The sequence below is a fragment of the Hyperolius riggenbachi genome, chromosome 1 (assembly GCF_040937935.1).
Source record: "Hyperolius riggenbachi isolate aHypRig1 chromosome 1, aHypRig1.pri, whole genome shotgun sequence".
NCBI lineage: Eukaryota > Metazoa > Chordata > Amphibia > Anura > Hyperoliidae > Hyperolius > Hyperolius riggenbachi.
In genome coordinates this window covers 394895302-394917156 of record NC_090646.1, presented here as the reverse complement: position 1 = coordinate 394917156, position 21855 = coordinate 394895302, and the positions used below count along the sequence as shown (strand labels likewise).

At 40.3% G+C, this 21855-nt stretch overlaps 1 protein-coding gene across 15 annotated transcripts in view; it reads left to right on the top strand.

The window, feature by feature from the left end:
* Positions 1 to 21855, top strand: part of LINGO2 (leucine rich repeat and Ig domain containing 2) — a 2118418-nt gene that overhangs the window by 1910533 nt on the left and 186030 nt on the right. Inside the window, exon 10 of one of the 15 annotated variants that reach the window (XM_068234721.1) lies at positions 8251 to 8352. The exons of the other annotated variants lie outside the window; for them this stretch is intronic. The gene's annotated coding sequence lies outside the window, so the exon portion shown is untranslated. The remainder of the gene's footprint in view (positions 1 to 8250; positions 8353 to 21855) is intronic. 15 annotated transcript variants of the gene reach the window in all.

Below are 21855 nucleotides of genomic sequence, written 5' to 3'. Positions count from 1 at the left end.
ATTTACAGCATATTATATGCAAAAAGCATTTTTTTTTTACTAGACCAGCATTGGAAGGGTTAAACACAGAGGTTTAAAGGTCCTGGAGAGATATGCAGAAGTTCAGATAGATACATTCTATTTAGTTACATGTATCTATTGATAAACAGTTACACACTCTTTGGCTGTCGTCCAAGCTCCTTCTCAGTGAGAGAGATGAGTCACATTCAACACTTAGATACATTATGTAAACAAAATGTATCTATTTCAGCTTCGGATGCGTCTGCAGAAATCTAAAGGAACTTTAAAGCCCTGTGTAACCCTTCCAATGCTGGTCTAGTAAAAAAAAAATGCTGGTTGCATATAATATACTGTAAATAATGTTTTAGAGCAAAGTTGAAATGCAGTGTTATATTCCGCTTTAAGTTACCTCCTCGTAGCTATTTTTACATGCAGTTAATTAACAGCCTGTCAGAATTCTGGAGTTATTTTAAGGATTGAAGAGTTAACTTAAAGACAGAAGAGTTAAAGGGGAACTTCAGCCTAAACAAACATACTGTCATTAAGTTACATTAGTTATGTTAATTAGAATAGATAGGTAATATAGTCTTTTACCCACCCCAACAGGCAAATGTTTGGGATTCATGGGGGGGATTCATGGGGGCTGCCATCTTTGTCATGGGGGCAGCCATCTTTTTGGTTGAAAGGAGGTGACAGGGAGCATGAGACACAGTTCCAACTGTTCTGTGTTCTGATAACCCCTCCCAGCTGCATGCGCTAGGCTTCAAATGTCAAATTTAAAATGTAAAAAAAAATGTTTTTTTTTCCAGAAATCCCATCATGCTTTGCACAGCATCAGGGGAAAAATGCCCGGGCAGTTTTCTTCTGTGCAGCTAAAAATGAGACTTATATAAGAGAAACAAAGTTCTGATGCAGTGAAACTGTTAAAGAAACACCAGGCCTTTTCAGTGCTGCTGAGTCGATTTTTAGTCTGGAGATTCACTTTAACTTTACGTTTGCCTGAGGTAAAACGTTTCCTAAATACTACATGCCTCATCACCATGGTGATAACTCTAGAAACGTTATTAAAGACACGAGGTAAGCTTAGTGAATTGAGGCCTATATGTCTTATCCACCTAAACCCCTACTGAAAAAACTACAGACTAGCAGTTCTTGTTGCTAAATTCTGCCTCACTCTCTGATGAGAGGTAATCTATGGCTATTCCCTATTTAAATCCATAATAGGGGGTCAGGGAATTGTGCAAAAAAAATCATTATCATGCCATTAACTACTAAGACAGTGTGATAATTAAAATTCTATTGATGAAGTGGTACAGTCCCTTACTGGGGAAATGGCAAAATAATAAGGTTGTACCAGTCAACATATCCCATAAATCTTCACTGATATTTGTTTGTGCCTGATTTGAATAGGGGGGAGTAAACTAATCTAATGCCAAAACATACAAACCATTTCATCCAGTAGTACCACTGAAACACTTTGCCTATTGTACTATTTCTTGCCCAGCCATTTTGGGGCACTTGCAGAGCACGATCATCCACCAGGAAACCTAGGCAGGTGCTTGGAGCCTAGCGGGTGTCAAGGGGCCCATCTGCCACCTTCTTTGACCTCTCTTCACCTTACCAAAAAGACCAAAATCTTTTACCTTGCCCAGGGCCCCATTGCATCTGAATCCATCTTTGGCACTTGTTTAGCATATCTTGGTGAGAGCACATCAGCTGTGATGCCCCGTGTGCTTTCATCCCAGCGTTTGATTGGCTATTCATAACTTATCAACACTGATTATGATTTGCATTAGTATTTTGTTAGCACTAATGTAAATTCTGGGAAATATGGAATATGTCTCTCTACCCTGGAGCGGTCCCATTAGTGTCTGGCAATAATATAGTTACCATGTAAATCATATTATCACGTTGCCCTTTTAGCTACTATTTCTTGTGTGAATTATTACTTATTGAGGTTCCCTTACTTCATGTTGCGTGTGCAGAAAGTGCATTAACCTGAGACCTATAATGCCTTGTGGAGTGAAAAGCAGCTTTAATTCCTGGCATCAGACATAGTTTTACTGGTTGGAACATGCATAAAGCAGTCATTTATTTGGAAAACCTTTTCATCCAAAACTCATTGGATTACAAAAACAAAAAAACAAAGCAAAAAACCTGACTCTTCCTTAAAGGATACCCGAAGTGACATGTGACATTATGAGATAGACATGTGTATGTACAGTGCCTAGCACACAAATAACTATGCTGTGTTCCTTTTTTATTTCTCTGCCTGAAAGAGTTAAATATCACGTATGCAAGTGGCTGACTCAGTCCTGACTCAGACAGGAAGTGACTACAGTGTGACCCTCAGTGATAAGAAATTCCAACTATAAAACACTTTCCTAGAAGAAAATGGCTTCTGAGAGCAAGGAAGAGGTAAAAAAGGGGAATTTCTTATCAGTGAGGGTCACACTGTAGTCAATTCCTGTCTGAGTCAGGACTGAGTCAGCCCCTTACATACCTGATATTTAACTCTTTCAGACAGAGAAAGAAAAAAAGGAACACAGCATAGTTATTTGTGTGCTAGGCACTGCACATACCCATGTCTATCTCATCATGTCACATGTCACTTCGGGTTTCCTTTAATAATGACTAAATACATTTCAGACAGACATACAGACCAGATAGATAGACAGACAGACAGACAGACAGACCGACAGACAGACCGACAGACAGACAGACAGACAGACAGACAGACAGACAGACAGACAGACAGACAGACAGACAGATAGATAGATAGATAGATAGATAGATAGATAGATAGATAGATAGATGTAATCTATACATATATACTTATACGATAGGTAGATAGATAGATAGGATAACCAGACAGACATACAGACTAGATAGATAGATAGATAGATAGATAGATAGATAGATAGATATACTTTTATTTTTGATTTGTGGCAGAAGACTGAAGCCAGCATCAGTGTCAGCTTGTAGTATCCTCAGGCAAGACTCTTCATCTCCCCACGTCGCTGACACTAACACGAGTTTGTAGTCTTTACATTTCATTTCAAGCATTGTGTCCATGATTTATTACATGTATGGCAATATTTTGAACTTGGCAGGCTATGTTGAGTTCCATCCTTTACGTTTCTGTGTGTTTCATATAGAGGTAGTGAACATGTAGCAATGCACACTGTAAGAGTTCAGTGCATCACACATAGCACTGAGTATGCAGCATCTTCTCTGCTTTATTTTGTGGCTTACACTTGAATATTGCAGCTGAACAAAGACTGTGGATGTCAGCAGCACATTCTATTTTTATGTCATGGCAGTTCAGGGAATTTTCAATAACATCGATCTAATGAATGCGATATCCATACCCAAAATATAATTATGACTGACCTGACTATTTATATATTTATAATTCCCCAATACAGCAAATTAGTACAGTCGTGACAAACATTATCACAATTCATTGCTATTGCAGGAGCTTCACATAACAAAACCTGTCAATTAAACCCCTGCAGTGGCTTCAAGCAATCTTCAGAACAAGAAGAGATAATTATAGAAAATGGCCTTGCAGTGGCTATTGTATTGTTATTGTTGTTGATATATATATATATATATACTGTATACAGTATATGCATCAGAACGTCGGCGCCTTTTGAAGTCTCCACTCTTATTCATCTAAAAACCGAGCATTAGGAGTTTGGCTGAGTATCTTTGTTTTTAAGCTTAAACATCATCACAGCAACAGTTTGGCTTTTAGCTTCCAGTTAATTTGGGTGCATTCTAGCAGTATGTAAATTGGGTGCCAGGCACCTTCTGTTATTTAGCCAAGCTAATAACTGATTGGCAATTACATAGCTGTTTTTCAATGGACACTGGAGCTCAGACATTTTATCTGCAGGCAGTAGCGAAGCTTAGGAGCTCTGGGCCCCAGTGTGAGTTTTACATTGGGCCCCCTCAAGCTCTCTATACACAACAATTAACATGGAGCACTAAAACCTGCCAAAGACAGCTGCAGTGTCAGAGGTGTAGGCTTGGGAGAAAAGTCTATTAATGATTACGGTTATTGAAAGCACATACAGAGGTGATAATTACACAGTTTAGCACCAATAAAGAGCTAATAAAGTGGTTGAAGGATGGTCTGTGGTGGGTGTGGCATGCGGTGGGTGTGGCCTGTGGTGGGTGGGCCCCTCTGGTCCAGGGGCTCTAGTGCAGTCGCTACCTCTGCATCCCCTATTGCTATGCCATTGGCTGAAAGCTACGAATATAGGATTTACTTGATAGGGTTAGAGGTTAAGGTTAGTTTTAGGAGGGTTAATGCTAAGAGATAGGATAAGGGGAGGAAAGAGTTAATAGACAAGATGAAAAAGGTTAAGTGTAGGCATTTATGAAGGGGTTTATGTTGAGAGGGGGATATGAAATGTATATTAGCGTAAGGGGTTACATGGGGGGAGGGGGGCACTACAGTTAGGCATTGGGAAATAGAAGGGCTTGATGTAGGGTTAGGAGATTGATGGGAAACAAAAAAAACATGAAACTACTATTACAAAGCTGAAAATGACCAATATTCTACAAATTGGTAGAGATGGCTCGAACCTCAGATTTTGGGTGCCCGAACCTCAAACACGAACTTCCGCAAAAGTTTGTGTTTGCACGAACTGTTCGAACCCGCAATAGACTTCAATGGGCAGGCGAACTTTGAAAAATACAAACAGTTTCTGGATACAAAAGTGGTGGAAAATATGTTTCAAAAGGTCTAACACCTGGAGGGGATCAATGACTACAAGAGGAAAAAAAAAACCTTATAGTTTTTGAGAAAATCGATTTTAAAATTCTCCTTGGGAAAATTAAACGCCCGGCGACTTTAGCGGTTAATAGCAAAGTCCCCTTACATAGTAGAAACACCAAATTTGCAGGGTATGTAGAGGGGGACAGTGACTATTCTTTAATGACTTGAATTGAATGAATCGGTTCAGAGCTGATTCATTCGATTCAATTCATTAAAAAGAACCAGATCATGATGAACCGATGAATAAAGTCGGCGGGTGTTTAATTTTCCCACGGTCAGAAGGAGAATTTTAAAATCCATTTTCTCAAAAACTATAAGGTCTTTTTGAAAAAAATGTTTTTCCACTTATACCCACTGTCCTTGTTTACATTCCCTGCAAATTACGTGTTTATAGCATGTAATGGGGATTAGCTATTAACTGTTAAATTCGGCGCCATTAAAGTCTATGGGAAAAATGCAAACACAAACTTTTTTGAAAAAAAATTGCTTTCCCGTTAAACGCAAACCACTGAGATTCACACGAACAAGTTTGTAGGCAGACCGTTCGGGCCATCTCTACAAATAGCATCACCTGGTGCCCAAATGAACTTTCACCTCTTTTAAACATATGAATCTAGCCTGCCTAGCTAACCGTTTCCTTGACCTGCAGGCTCCGGCCGCTTAGGGACCAGAGACCTTTTTTCAGTTTTCAATTGTGATTACTTTGATTTGCGCACAGTGACCATAGGGCCAAGAGCCAATCTGGTACATGGCACTCACCTGTCATAAGACAAATGAGTTTAGTGGCAATGGAGCTCCAATATCAGTGGGAGTGACCAGTGATGGGAGACTGAAATCTACAGTCTGGCAGGGATAAGTGCCTCTAAACAGGGTGTAGATTTTAACTGTGTGCTTCTGGAAGAGGTTGACCTGAGCCAAGTCTCCCTGAGGTTGATAAAAACCAATGGCAACCCACCCAATCAAGTTGAAAACACGAATGTGATTAGCTCATTGTCATTGCCTGTCATCCGCTAATATGATTGTGGTTACACACACTCTGATTCAGTTGAATTATTTTGCAACCGGAAGGTGCTCAGTCCAGGCAACTGGGAAGATGAACGTACTGTTAAGCCCGCTCTTTTGTTATTGGTGTGAAAGATAAGGAGTTAGAATGCTTGTGAGTGAGAGATTTCCCTCATATGCTGCCTTGGGACATCCATGGATCTCTGTGGCTTTTTAATTGTTGGTCCAGGAAACAGTAAATGAGGCATAAAAATTGCCGCTTTGTGAAGATGTTGTATTTGTTGTCACCTCAGTCAGTGTTGGAGAGATTTCCCTGCAGGAACTGATGTGGGAATTAGAGAAAGTAACAAAAAACTCCAAACTGTTCCTATTACCTGTCCCCACTATGCAAGAATACATTTCAAAGCAGACCTGAACTCGGAATTTCCTCTCAGCAACAGCCTAATAGCCTTTAAAGAAAAACATTTATTTGTTACAGCTGATAGAAAACTTGCAATAAATGTGCAGTGTGTCTACTTCCTGCTCTCATGAAAGCAGACATAAGGTTAACATCCTGTGTTTACAAATTAGCTGCCCTGCCAAAGCAGCCAGAGAGATCAAATTACACTGGTGATTAGACACAGATGATGGGGAATTAGACAGGCTAAACTCTCTAAATACATACAGGGTGCATTTCTCTATGTTTTCATTCAGGGCTCGTTTCCACTATTGCGGTGCGGAATCGCCGCATACCACCGCTGATGAAATCGCATGCGGATGCGATTCCGCATGCGTTTTTTGCCGCAATTTCGCATGCGATTTTGCATAGGCAGGGTATATGCGATTTTAACCATGTCACTGCCTGTGTCAATTTACATTACTTTCAATGCGAAATCGCACGCAAAATTGCGGTAAAAAACGCATGCAACAAACGCATGCGATTTCCCTATTAAATACATTGCCTGCAATTCGCCTGCATTCCACACTCAGGCGAATTCTGCGGGCTCTGCCGTGCAGAAAAATCCTGCACAGAAAAACACAGATGAAAACTGACAAGTGGAAACAGGGCCATCCACTTGTATTGGTTATGCGAATCTGCATGCGGACAACGCATGCGGATTTGCTCTAGTGGAAGCGGGCCCTTAGTCTTGTTACAGAATTCAAGTCTACTTTAATTCTAAAGTTGAGCCTTATTCTGATTCCTTAATGTCATGCATCAGGATTGTTCATTTCTCGCAAGGCAAAATTTGCCACATCTGTAAAGTGGGTCTTGGTTTAATAGCACTGCAGGACCTGCCAGGTTAGAGAATGTGGATATGTAATCAAGTTCTGTTCTCAGTGAGACATTTGCAAATCTATTGCCAGGCTTGAATGTTTACTTATTTGTGAGAAGCACTTCACCTGCTTAATATGCAGACTACACATTGAGCGGGATATCAATCTGCATTCTCATCTTCACACACAGTAATTAAGATGTTATGATTTTGCAGATAAGCCGTGATAATAGGTGAAGCTAACTACATCTGTATGTGCGAAAGAATGTTTAATCCTCCCTAGCTACAACTAAACACATCAAATGACAAGAGCTGCCCTATAAAAATAATTCAATAGAGCATATATTAGTCTAGTGACATGACAGTTTGTCTGAAGTCTCTCCTTCCTGCGGGACTATAATTATCATACATAGGTAGCAGGATGCACTCTAATTTGTCTGGTGGTGTCAATTTAAAGTTATTATCTAATTAGTCTACAGAAGTCGTTTGAGTGGGGACAATGCACAGTGTAGAATACCGTGAGCCAGTAAGTAGAACAAAGCATCAATACCTGCAGAGAGACCTTGAAAAACAAATCGGTGAGTTCCCAATGGGACTAATCACGATCAGCATTATCCTTACAGCTACCCTCTGATATAGAAATTGATAGCAGGCTTAAACCTCTGACCTGTTAAAACTGTTGTCAAAGCTTTCACCCAGTATCTGCAAGTGGATTAAATATGATCTAAAGAGTTCTTAATCCGTCCTTTGATTTTCCTACAGAATATCACTGATCTTTTTCACTTAACGACGAGAGCGTAAACTTAATCTTCAGCAATACCTACTATTTCTGACTTTATTAGTGTGTATTTAGTAAAGCATGCGTAGATGGATTCTTTAGCTCGGGTTTGCCGTTTCTGTGGCACGTATGTAGACCTAGAGAAATGGCTGATCCTTACAAAAGGAAACTCACATCATGAAGTGTACTTACTTTTTATTGGTAAAATTTACATGCGCAGATAGCACATGTACATTTTACAGAGCATTTGGCAAACTACATAATGCAGGTTACGCAGTTTGCGTAACTCGCAGGATACGCACAACGCATAAGTTGTTTGTGTAATGCGCATTACATAAGCAATGTACCTGTTGTGTCTATGACTCAATTTATACAAACTACGTAATAGGCCCTATCCAATTCACTTTTTCTTCTATGTTTTTTCTCAGGTTACATTTTCACATTATAAAAAAAAATATCTTCAAGGCTACTTTCATAATAACAGCATCACCTTGCATCATGGTACTCTCCACCACTGAAGCATGTGGGAGGTAAGTGTATGGAGGCTTACACATTATTGCGATACGGTGCAAAAGAAGAAGCGGAATTGCCGCAAACCCGCCATAAACTCTACAGTGCTTTGCTGCATGATCCATGCCTACCGCACTGATTATGCAGCAATGCAAGCGTATGGCAATGCATGGCGACGTGGTAAGTGTAAATGAGTAATCGCAATGGAGCAGTACGCTTGCGCATAGTGATGGTAAACCAGTGGCGTACTTCCTGTCTAGCGGCGCTACATATATTACCCTGTTGACACACTCAGCCGCAGGGTAATATGCATGGAACAATGGTGCGATGTGATCATCCTGCCCTGGGCTCTCCTGTCACAGAACGATTGCACCGCTACAAACCAGCCTTAAGCAACCAGCAAGCAAGAAACTAATTTTAACAGCGCTTCTTCACCTACTTGTTGGTACTTTTTCAACTGCAGAGTGCTGAAAAGTAATTTTAGACAGAAGATGAAAAATCTTCTAGGAGAAACGGTGAATTAAATTGGGCCCAATGTGCATAACATAGTTTGCATAATGCCTGGTAAAATGTACATGCTCATAAATTGTACTCAATTTATAAAGCTTAGCTTATTAGGCTTATTAAGCCTTACCCTTCTAGCCATCACACAGATGCTGGAATGTAGCTAGGAGAAGGCTGTATATGGATCACTATAAAACAGTAAGTAAGTAGTAGCATAAGGTCAGAAGTCATGGCCAGTGATTACGTAGGGCCTGTATTTGATGTTGCCCTTATTTTTGAGCACAAATCACCAGTTCATCTTGTGAAATTTCACATTCCTTTATATACAGGCATTATGCAGGCCTGTCATGTGTTAAAGGGAACCTGAAGTGAGAGGAATGAAAAATGGAGACTGCCATCTTCATTTTCTATGAAGCATTTCCAGTTGCCTAACATCTGTGCTGATGCTGTGCCTCTAATACTACATGTCACTGCCCCAGGAAACCCTGCAAATCAGATGTATTATGCCTTGACACACATTCTCAACAAGGATAGTACGAAACAGCCGCCTTGGTCAGGTGTCATCTACCTGTGCAGTTAGCTCTAAGATGTACTTTAACCAAGGATTGAATTTCATTCCAATCAGTAGCTGATACCCAATTTTCCATGAGAAATCTTTACTTTTTCTCAGATGGCTCATCATGGGGATCTATGTGGCTGATATTGTGGTGAAGCCCCTCCCACAGTGTGATGTTATGACCATGGTCCTGACAGTTTGCTGTCTTTTAACCTTGATTCATTGTGGGTGGGAAATAATGTATTTTTTTCCAACTGCCAAGCAAGCAATATCTCCCTCTGTGCAGAGAACTGTCAGTAATGAACAATCCGTACAGATCACCTGGCAGGACTAAAGATGTCACCACCAGTGATACATTTTAGAATGTAAAACAGAGAGAGGAAAGATTTTACAATGGGCAAACACTGACTAAATAATCTAAAAATGAATATTGTAAGCAATAAGCAATTTTATTCATTATGTTATTTTCACTACAGTTCCTCCTTAAAGTGACTCTGTAACAAAAATTACAACGTTTTTTCTACCATCCTACAAGTTCCTAAACCTATTCTTATGTGTTCTGGCTTACTGTAGCTCTTTCTACTATAACCATCTCTGTAATAAATCAATGTATCTTTCCCCTGTCAGACTTGTCGGCTTGTGTCTGGAAGGCTGCCAAGTTCTTCAGTGTTGAACTGTTCCTCTATGCACACTCCAGTGTGTGTTTTATTTACATAAGCCAGCAGCTTCTCTGCTATCTTATCAGTGATAGAAGAGAGCTGGATAAAAATCCTCCTCTGGAGGCTGTGAAAGGAGCTGGTCTGTCACATACTGAGGAATTAACGACATAGGTAGAGCTGTCTGCAGGAAGCCTGTAATGTTCAGTGCATGAGAGAAGCTGGGGACAGAAGGTAAACACACACAAGTGATCTCTTGAGATTCAGAAGTAAGGCTGTATACAGCCTGCTTGTGTATGGATGTATTTTCTATGTGTGGACATGCTGTACATCAACCTACTTCCTGTTTTGGTGGCCATTTTGTTTGTTTATAAACAAACTTTTTAAAACTGTTTTTGACTACTTTTAATGCGGCGGGGAGCGGTGAAATTGTGACAGAGGGTAATAGGAGATGTCCCCTAACACACTGGTATGTTTACTTTTGTGCGATTTTAACAATACAGATTCTCTTTAAGCCTTGCTGAGGTTAAATGTGCATTTGGCAAAATGGATGCACAACACATATATTCAAAAAGAAAGTGGGAACCTGTTGGGCATGTTTATAACCTGCGCATGAGAGAAGAATGGATGATGGGGCAATGTTACCGAATATAATCTTAAAGAGTACCTAAATTATAAATTACACTTTGCTTTAAACCTAATACATTGCCAAGATATATAAAATCACACATGATAAAGTTAGATTTTCTCACCCCCAGGGTCCGTATTCCACATATGGTCTTGAAATACCTGCCCCCAGTGTAAAATTGGGCCCTGGCATTTTTTTTCTTTCCAGACCATAGGTGAAAAGGATGCTGGAGGATTGATGTCATAATTCCACCCCTCATGTCCATGTGATCTAAACTAGGGCAGACAGATATACATCTGAAATAAGAACTATAGCAAACCGACATGCTAAGACAGGCTACAGCAGTTCTCCTGTGTCTCCTCTCTGTTACACACTGTGAAACGAGAAGTAATTTGATCCAGGCAGGCAGAGAGCAGAGTAGGGAGGGGCAGGGGAGGGAACCAGGCTGGAGGGGAGGGCACAAGGCTTCAGCACTAGGATAAATAAGGAAGTGCTACTACAGATATAAATGTGAGACTGTTCTCTCCACTATGATGTACCAGATATAAACTTTATATGTTCCTTCTAACTGTACACAGTGCATAGACTATATGTATGTATTGTCATTCAGACTGTTTTTGGGCTGGAGGAAGACAAAATATTAGTGGGTTTTTACAAATCCGTGCAGAATTGTCTCAGACAGCCTAAGAAATCACTAAATAGTGCAGATTCCTTCTAAAACTGTTGTAAAATAGGAGCAGTGGTGCAGCTAAGGTTTTGGTGGCCCCAAGCAGTCCATAACTTGAGGCCCCCATCCACGAAAGAAGCTGCGCCGCTTCAAAAAAATGGATAGCCACACCACAAAACAAAGCAGCGAGCTATCAAGCACTTCTTATTCTGCGCCAGTTTAGCGATGGATTTGCACTTTTCTTAACTATAGTGCAGTGTATAGTGTAGTGCAGATCTAGAAATTCATGCTAAATTGCCACTATTACCTAGGATTTAAGAAGGTTCTTATTAAAAAGCAGAACTATTCTCCCTGCTGGTTAGAACAGATTAAGAAGAAAAATCTGTCGGTAATGCGTTGATAAATCTCCCCCTGCATGTCTTCTCCACTCATCTCTAATCGCACCTCCCACTACTTCACAGCTGGAGGAGCCAGAGAGGAAATGCTGAACTGTGGGATGTGGAGAAGACATGCTGAAGTTATCAGTGGTGCTGACAGGTGAGTTGTACCCTTGCTTCCTGCACTGAACCACTCTGCATATGTCTGGGTGAGGGGGGCATGCAGGGAGGCACAGGCACGCCATCTGGCATTTGTGTTCAGGGGCTGGTGCCTTCCCAGCCTCTCCCTCAACTCAGCCCTGGGAGAAGCCCAGATTACTCCTTTAACTCATACATTTAAACCAAGCAAACTTGTAAATCATGCTTTAAATACTTCTAATGTTGCAAGTCGCAAACAAGCCCATTAAAATAAATTGATATCTTGTTCTCAGCTATTACAATTAGAGAGGGGAATGTATTGTAAAAGCTAATATATTTTGGAGCAGCTCTACTGTTTTTTGGTTGATTTTTCAGCTGTCTAAATGTCATGATATTTCCACTAATTTAAATTCCTGCTTAGTGTTTCATCACCTGAAGGTATGGTGTGAAGGCTGCCAGTATCACATCCTTGATCTGCCTCATCTCAGCTAGGGTCAGTGTAGCTAAGCAGTAAATGCTAAGGATCAATGAGGGCTGGCTACACTGTCTACCAAGGGTAACAGGTGTGTGTGCTATCAGAAGAGAAGTCAGTGCCAATCATTGCCTCCCAATATATTCTCACTGAAATCTGCAAATTAACAACAAAAGAAGTAACAAATATCTATTTATAAAAGTAAATTGAAATAGCCAACATAATAATAATAATTGTCCTATTTCCTTCTTATATTCCTAGTCAGTTTCCTTCATGTGTTTCTAACTTAAAATATATCATACAATTACACTGGTATGACTCTCAGCATTTTCTTTTTTTGTAAAAGATTATTTACAACATAAAATCTATTACCACAAAAAAAGTCAGTGGAAAGCTCCTCGTTTCAGTGGGCAGCTTCTGGCCACATCCGAAGAGGTGATAACATTATCTTTTGTTTGCATTCCTTTGTCAGATACATTTAGTAAACATTAGCAAACTGCCGAAACTGAGCTGTACTGAGCTGAGAAGCAGAAATGAGAAGTGATCACTGGACAGATTTAAATATATAAATACAGCTGTTATGCAATAAAATACAATGGCAGATTTCAGAGAACTTTACTTTGGGAATATGTAAACAGACAATATTATCTGTGCAGAGAAGCACATTTGATAACTGTATATAATACACCAAAAGTAGGAAAACACATTTTTATTGAATGTTATGTCAGCGTTTTATCCCACTTTAATTTTAATGTGATAAATAGAGTGCCCAAATGTTACCTTCTATGTCAGGTTCTCCATCTCCCTCCATTCCACGACTCAATACCGGGCACTTCCTCCTTCCGGCCGAAGGAGGAAGTGTGCGTTAGTGAGTCATGGAATGCATCCCATTGGACGAGTGCGAGTGTGTGATATGCATAGAAGCGCCGGACATCTTGGTCATTAACCCCCTGTCCCCCATGCACACACCTGAAGCAATTAACCCTCTTTAGAATCACGGATTCGGCTAGATTTCTACCAGTGAGCCCATCACTAATTGACTGTTTAGGAATTTATAACTACACATATAGAAAACACCCTTTGACAAAGCCACTGTATATAATAATAATAATTCCAATATTTGTATAGCGCTTTTCTCCTGTCAGACTCAAAGCGCTTGCAAAGCATGCACTAGAGCGCAATCAGTAGGCACTAGCAGTGTTAGGGAGTCTTGCCTAAGAACTCCTACTAAATAGGTGCTGGGTTACTGAATAGGAATAGCCAATATTTTAACCCTGGTCTCCTATGTCAAGGCAGAACCCTTAACCAGTACACTATCCAGTAATTTTTGGCTAGAGTCCATTGCACAAGGTCAACACAGGATGAGCTTAGGCCCATTCAGAGTATGCACATTGTACTTTGCACACACATATAGCCTTAACTACAGATGTAGGATCCTGATAATTCTGACTTGATGCAACTTTTATGCAAAAGTATGCAGCTTGGAAATGGACTAATGATTAGTAGATGGGGGTTCAGATCAGCCAGAAATAGCTCAGTTGGATTGGAAGACAGGTGACTATGAGCACATGAGACTGCACATCACTCTGTTACAGAATATAGCTTCTCTGGGTCTCCGCTAAACTCTGGAGAGTAGACCTATCAGCCTACAAGCAGACGGTCATGTGCCCAAACCAGGAAGTAAAGTAGTGAGCTGAGTGGTCCCGACAGAGAAAGTCAGTGGATGCCAAGAGTGAAGGTAGCAAAGGAGAGAGAACACTAGAGCCTGTGAAACAGACACTACACACACAGTGAGATGGCAGAATACAGCAGGAGAGGTACTGCAACTCAGGTGTCAGCTAATCCTTCTCAGATCATAAAAGAAATTCCTCACTGACCAGATGGCTATAGTCCAGACAGTGTTGCAAAAGACTTTTGATCCCTGTCATGTGAGAGGGTTTCTTTATGACTAAACTTTGGGGTCACGGTGGCCACATCTGGAGTAAGCATTCTTTTGCTTGAGTATTTGAACTGACTTCTATTAAGGAAGAGACAGTGCCAGTTTGCAACACTTTTGGAACTGCATGATCTTTTAGCACCCTCTTGGAACACAGGGTGCTGCATAGAGGCGCTGTGAGGATAAGGGTGGAACACCTTTTGTTATTCATCTGTTTTGGTAGTAAATGCAGCAGCAAGTATTGCTCAGTCACACTTCACCATAGAGGACACATTTTGTTGTACAGCACTCTGTTATGCCCTGGTGCTTTTTTAATTAAATATTAATGAGGAAAAGAGGGGCGAGGTTGTGACTGGATATAGGGCAGTCAGGGTAGGTGAAACGTGTGTGGGCAGGGAAGGTCACTCAAGTACACAGGAAGTCAAGATATTGGCTTTGGTGATGTGAAATCCCGCATCTAGTTGTCTAACTCAACCAAAGCAAGATATTTTCAGCTAAAATGAATCAATAAAGATAGCAAGAAATTTGAGATTCCCTTTGGTATTATTGGAAACAAATTGTTGGATATGTATTGAATATGGCAGGTAATATCTGACAGCTTTACAATAGAAAATTACACATATTAATTACAACCAATATTTAACGAAACTGATCAGGTTACCAGCAAATGACAGAAGCCATATCTTCAGCCATGTGAGACATCTTCTTGCTACAGTTATCCAATCTCTAAAATGAGTGACTACAATTATTATTTATATCACAACATTAGGGGCTGCTCTAAGTATGCACACACAAAACACAATTGGTAGCTGATCAGATCAGGCTAATAACTAGCACATGAGGAGCAAGAGGCTGGGCCATGCATAATGAAACAAACTTTTAAGGGACCTCCGCTCAGATCCACGTGAAGCCAGCAGATCAACACTACAGCTTAGTCTTGGAGATTTGTTGGTGCCGCATGTCCCCAGGAACGCTGGATAAGCCCCTAATCCCATTGAGGGGATCCTTGGCTAAAGGTGGATGGGGTGGGGTGGGGGGGGGGGGGGGTTGAGCGATGCACCAACAGAATCCCCCTGAGTTTCTGCATAAACCAGACACGTTTCAAACTCTGCTTTAATTATGCCCTAATTGTGCAACCTTGCATTACAAGTGACAGCTTCTCATAACCTTGCAAGTAATCACATTTGTAGCCTTTCTTTAACTACATTCGTAAGGCAGCAGCACAATGCAGCCACTCATCTCTAGCAGAAGTCTATCAATCATATATAATGAACCTGTAACCGGATAAGAAAAAACGTGATGGCAGGTAGCTTAATCATTCATTTTTTCTGAATTCACATAACAAATCTATACCTGATTGCTTGTGTTATTATAGTGGCCAGCTTTTTTCCCAGATCTGAAAAGCAATGTGAAAGTTACTAGACTATTTAAAGCATTAAAGTCTCCATAACTAATATTATTCTAAATCAGTAGTAAATGTTGTGCAGCCATCGGGGTATTGAGTTGTCAGTTTCTTATATCTCTATATGTGGCCACACACAATACAATTTCCATATGCCTTTTTAATCCAAAAATTAAAATCTATTCTGATTGACTGTAATATTTGAAAAATCTGTCCAATGTTTTTATACACTTGTGTTCAATTTTTCCCCAGTTATGAAAAAAATATTACAAATAGTGTATATAAATCTAGAAATTGACAATCTGTTCTACATATTTCAGTGTTCTGAAAAATTGTACTGACATTTCGGGCCACTCCAGGATGAGTTTTATAAAAAAAAAAAAGGAAAATTAGATCAGATTTCTCACTCAAATGAAAAAAAAAGGCTTTTACCTTTTCTGTACAACCAATTTTTTTAATGAATTGCCACAAAATTTGATTTCTTTATTGGAGCATGTGTTGCCACCTTTAGAGTTTCCACTGTAAGCACCTCTCCATAGAAGTTGATGATTTCCAATGCTTACCATTGACCTTTATTGGTTTATTAAATATGATATGTAGAGCACCAGTATTTACAGATCACCACACACTGTAAGATCAGGCAAGAGGGATATTTTTCTTATATTGATCTTTTACCACCATGATCCAAATGATATTAGATCCAGCTGCAGACTCTAATTTGTTCTCTTGTTACAGGACTACCATCTTTTGGGGGAATTCTGAAATTTGCTTTACTTGGGGCTCGTTTCCACTAGTGCGGCGTGCATCTCGCAGACGCACGCTGCACTGAGCAGGTGGGCGGGATCGCAGGCGAATCCCATGAGCCGTGCCATGCAAATTCTGCGGGGGGTTCCGGGCGAATCACTCCCGCAAGCGATTTTGCCGCGGCCCCGTCATCCCCTATGGCAGAGTTTCCCCGTGTGAATCATGTGCGGGGAAACTCTTCAGAGTCGCCGCCGAAACCGCCCTAGTGGAAACAGGCCCTTACTCAAATTACATTACTCAATGACATCTGGCAGCTACTGCAGTCACTAAAGATCTATCTATGCCTCTGCTGCTCTTCTAAAAGACATTTGTTTACACCTGATGGACACAGGGACACAGCAGAGTCAAACATTAGACTTCTTCAAACGCCACAGAAAAACTCAACTGTGAAAGACAGAAATGTCTTCTGAAACGAGCTTAAACATAAGCTATTTAAAATCTCAATTGTGAGGGTGGCTCTTCCATAGCGTTTGTATGTAATGTAGATCCTGAGTAGAGAACATTTTAACTAATTTCACCATAATATTATTATAATTATTATTTAGTATTTATATAGCGCCAACATCTTCCACAGCACTGTACAGAGTATTTTGTCTTGTCTCTGAACGGTCCCTCAGAGGGGGCTCACAATCTAATCCCTAACAGAGTCATATTTCCATATAGTGTAGTGTATGTATTATAGGCTAGGGCCAATTTTTAGGGGGAAGCCAATTAACTTATCTGCATGTTTTTTGGATGTGGGAGGAAACCCAAGACATGGGTAGAACATACAAACTCCAAGCAGATACTGCCGTGACTGGGATTTGAAGAAGTAACAAATATCTATTTATAAAAGTAAATTGAAATAGCCAACATAATAATAATAATTGTCCTATTTCCTTCTTATATTCCTAGTCAGTTTCCTTCATGTGTTTCTAACTTAAAATATATCATACAATTACACTGGTATGACTCTCAGCATTTTCTTTTTTTGTAAAAGATTATTTACAACATAAAATCTATTACCACAAAAAAAGTCAGTGGAAAGCTCCTCGTTTCAGTGGGCAGCTTCTGGCCACATCCGAAGAGGTGATAACATTATCTTTTGTTTGCATTCCTTTGTCAGATACATTTAGTAAACATTAGCAAACTGCCGAAACTGAGCTGTACTGAGCTGAGAAGCAGAAATGAGAAGTGATCACTGGACAGATTTAAATATATAAATACAGCTGTTATGCAATAAAATACAATGGCAGATTTCAGAGAACTTTACTTTGGGAATATGTAAACAGACAATATTATCTGTGCAGAGAAGCACATTTGATAACTGTATATAATACACCAAAAGTAGGAAAACACATTTTTATTGAATGTTATGTCAGCGTTTTATCCCACTTTAATTTTAATGTGATAAATAGAGTGCCCAAATGTTACCTTCTATGTCAGGTTCTCCATCTCCCTCCATTCCACGACTCAATACCGGGCACTTCCTCCTTCCGGCCGAAGGAGGAAGTGTGCGTTAGTGAGTCATGGAATGCATCCCATTGGACGAGTGCGAGTGTGTGATATGCATAGAAGCGCCGGACATCTTGGTCATTAACCCCCTGTCCCCCATGCACACACCTGAAGCAATTAACCCTCTTTAGAATCACGGATTCGGCTAGATTTCTACCAGTGAGCCCATCACTAATTGACTGTTTAGGAATTTATAACTACACATATAGAAAACACCCTTTGACAAAGCCACTGTATATAATAATAATAATTCCAATATTTGTATAGCGCTTTTCTCCTGTCAGACTCAAAGCGCTTGCAAAGCATGCACTAGAGCGCAATCAGTAGGCACTAGCAGTGTTAGGGAGTCTTGCCTAAGAACTCCTACTAAATAGGTGCTGGGTTACTGAATAGGAATAGCCAATATTTTAACCCTGGTCTCCTATGTCAAGGCAGAACCCTTAACCAGTACACTATCCAGTAATTTTTGGCTAGAGTCCATTGCACAAGGTCAACACAGGATGAGCTTAGGCCCATTCAGAGTATGCACATTGTACTTTGCACACACATATAGCCTTAACTACAGATGTAGGATCCTGATAATTCTGACTTGATGCAACTTTTATGCAAAAGTATGCAGCTTGGAAATGGACTAATGATTAGTAGATGGGGGTTCAGATCAGCCAGAAATAGCTCAGTTGGATTGGAAGACAGGTGACTATGAGCACATGAGACTGCACATCACTCTGTTACAGAATATAGCTTCTCTGGGTCTCCGCTAAACTCTGGAGAGTAGACCTATCAGCCTACAAGCAGACGGTCATGTGCCCAAACCAGGAAGTAAAGTAGTGAGCTGAGTGGTCCCGACAGAGAAAGTCAGTGGATGCCAAGAGTGAAGGTAGCAAAGGAGAGAGAACACTAGAGCCTGTGAAACAGACACTACACACACAGTGAGATGGCAGAATACAGCAGGAGAGGTACTGCAACTCAGGTGTCAGCTAATCCTTCTCAGATCATAAAAGAAATTCCTCACTGACCAGATGGCTATAGTCCAGACAGTGTTGCAAAAGACTTTTGATCCCTGTCATGTGAGAGGGTTTCTTTATGACTAAACTTTGGGGTCACGGTGGCCACATCTGGAGTAAGCATTCTTTTGCTTGAGTATTTGAACTGACTTCTATTAAGGAAGAGACAGTGCCAGTTTGCAACACTTTTGGAACTGCATGATCTTTTAGCACCCTCTTGGAACACAGGGTGCTGCATAGAGGCGCTGTGAGGATAAGGGTGGAACACCTTTTGTTATTCATCTGTTTTGGTAGTAAATGCAGCAGCAAGTATTGCTCAGTCACACTTCACCATAGAGGACACATTTTGTTGTACAGCACTCTGTTATGCCCTGGTGCTTTTTTAATTAAATATTAATGAGGAAAAGAGGGGCGAGGTTGTGACTGGATATAGGGCAGTCAGGGTAGGTGAAACGTGTGTGGGCAGGGAAGGTCACTCAAGTACACAGGAAGTCAAGATATTGGCTTTGGTGATGTGAAATCCCGCATCTAGTTGTCTAACTCAACCAAAGCAAGATATTTTCAGCTAAAATGAATCAATAAAGATAGCAAGAAATTTGAGATTCCCTTTGGTATTATTGGAAACAAATTGTTGGATATGTATTGAATATGGCAGGTAATATCTGACAGCTTTACAATAGAAAATTACACATATTAATTACAACCAATATTTAACGAAACTGATCAGGTTACCAGCAAATGACAGAAGCCATATCTTCAGCCATGTGAGACATCTTCTTGCTACAGTTATCCAATCTCTAAAATGAGTGACTACAATTATTATTTATATCACAACATTAGGGGCTGCTCTAAGTATGCACACACAAAACACAATTGGTAGCTGATCAGATCAGGCTAATAACTAGCACATGAGGAGCAAGAGGCTGGGCCATGCATAATGAAACAAACTTTTAAGGGACCTCCGCTCAGATCCACGTGAAGCCAGCAGATCAACACTACAGCTTAGTCTTGGAGATTTGTTGGTGCCGCATGTCCCCAGGAACGCTGGATAAGCCCCTAATCCCATTGAGGGGATCCTTGGCTAAAGGTGGATGGGGTGGGGTGGGGGGGGGGGGGGGGGTTGAGCGATGCACCAACAGAATCCCCCTGAGTTTCTGCATAAACCAGACACGTTTCAAACTCTGCTTTAATTATGCCCTAATTGTGCAACCTTGCATTACAAGTGACAGCTTCTCATAACCTTGCAAGTAATCACATTTGTAGCCTTTCTTTAACTACATTCGTAAGGCAGCAGCACAATGCAGCCACTCATCTCTAGCAGAAGTCTATCAATCATATATAATGAACCTGTAACCGGATAAGAAAAAACGTGATGGCAGGTAGCTTAATCATTCATTTTTTCTGAATTCACATAACAAATCTATACCTGATTGCTTGTGTTATTATAGTGGCCAGCTTTTTTCCCAGATCTGAAAAGCAATGTGAAAGTTACTAGACTATTTAAAGCATTAAAGTCTCCATAACTAATATTATTCTAAATCAGTAGTAAATGTTGTGCAGCCATCGGGGTATTGAGTTGTCAGTTTCTTATATCTCTATATGTGGCCACACACAATACAATTTCCATATGCCTTTTTAATCCAAAAATTAAAATCTATTCTGATTGACTGTAATATTTGAAAAATCTGTCCAATGTTTTTATACACTTGTGTTCAATTTTTCCCCAGTTATGAAAAAAATATTACAAATAGTGTATATAAATCTAGAAATTGACAATCTGTTCTACATATTTCAGTGTTCTGAAAAATTGTACTGACATTTCGGGCCACTCCAGGATGAGTTTTATAAAAAAAAAAAGGAAAATTAGATCAGATTTCTCACTCAAATGAAAAAAAAAGGCTTTTACCTTTTCTGTACAACCAATTTTTTTAATGAATTGCCACAAAATTTGATTTCTTTATTGGAGCATGTGTTGCCACCTTTAGAGTTTCCACTGTAAGCACCTCTCCATAGAAGTTGATGATTTCCAATGCTTACCATTGACCTTTATTGGTTTATTAAATATGATATGTAGAGCACCAGTATTTACAGATCACCACACACTGTAAGATCAGGCAAGAGGGATATTTTTCTTATATTGATCTTTTACCACCATGATCCAAATGATATTAGATCCAGCTGCAGACTCTAATTTGTTCTCTTGTTACAGGACTACCATCTTTTGGGGGAATTCTGAAATTTGCTTTACTTGGGGCTCGTTTCCACTAGTGCGGCGTGCATCTCGCAGACGCACGCTGCACTGAGCAGGTGGGCGGGATCGCAGGCGAATCCCATGAGCCGTGCCATGCAAATTCTGCGGGGGGTTCCGGGCGAATCACTCCCGCAAGCGATTTTGCCGCGGCCCCGTCATCCCCTATGGCAGAGTTTCCCCGTGTGAATCATGTGCGGGGAAACTCTTCAGAGTCGCCGCCGAAACCGCCCTAGTGGAAACAGGCCCTTACTCAAATTACATTACTCAATGACATCTGGCAGCTACTGCAGTCACTAAAGATCTATCTATGCCTCTGCTGCTCTTCTAAAAGACATTTGTTTACACCTGATGGACACAGGGACACAGCAGAGTCAAACATTAGACTTCTTCAAACGCCACAGAAAAACTCAACTGTGAAAGACAGAAATGTCTTCTGAAACGAGCTTAAACATAAGCTATTTAAAATCTCAATTGTGAGGGTGGCTCTTCCATAGCGTTTGTATGTAATGTAGATCCTGAGTAGAGAACATTTTAACTAATTTCACCATAATATTATTATAATTATTATTTAGTATTTATATAGCGCCAACATCTTCCACAGCACTGTACAGAGTATTTTGTCTTGTCTCTGAAC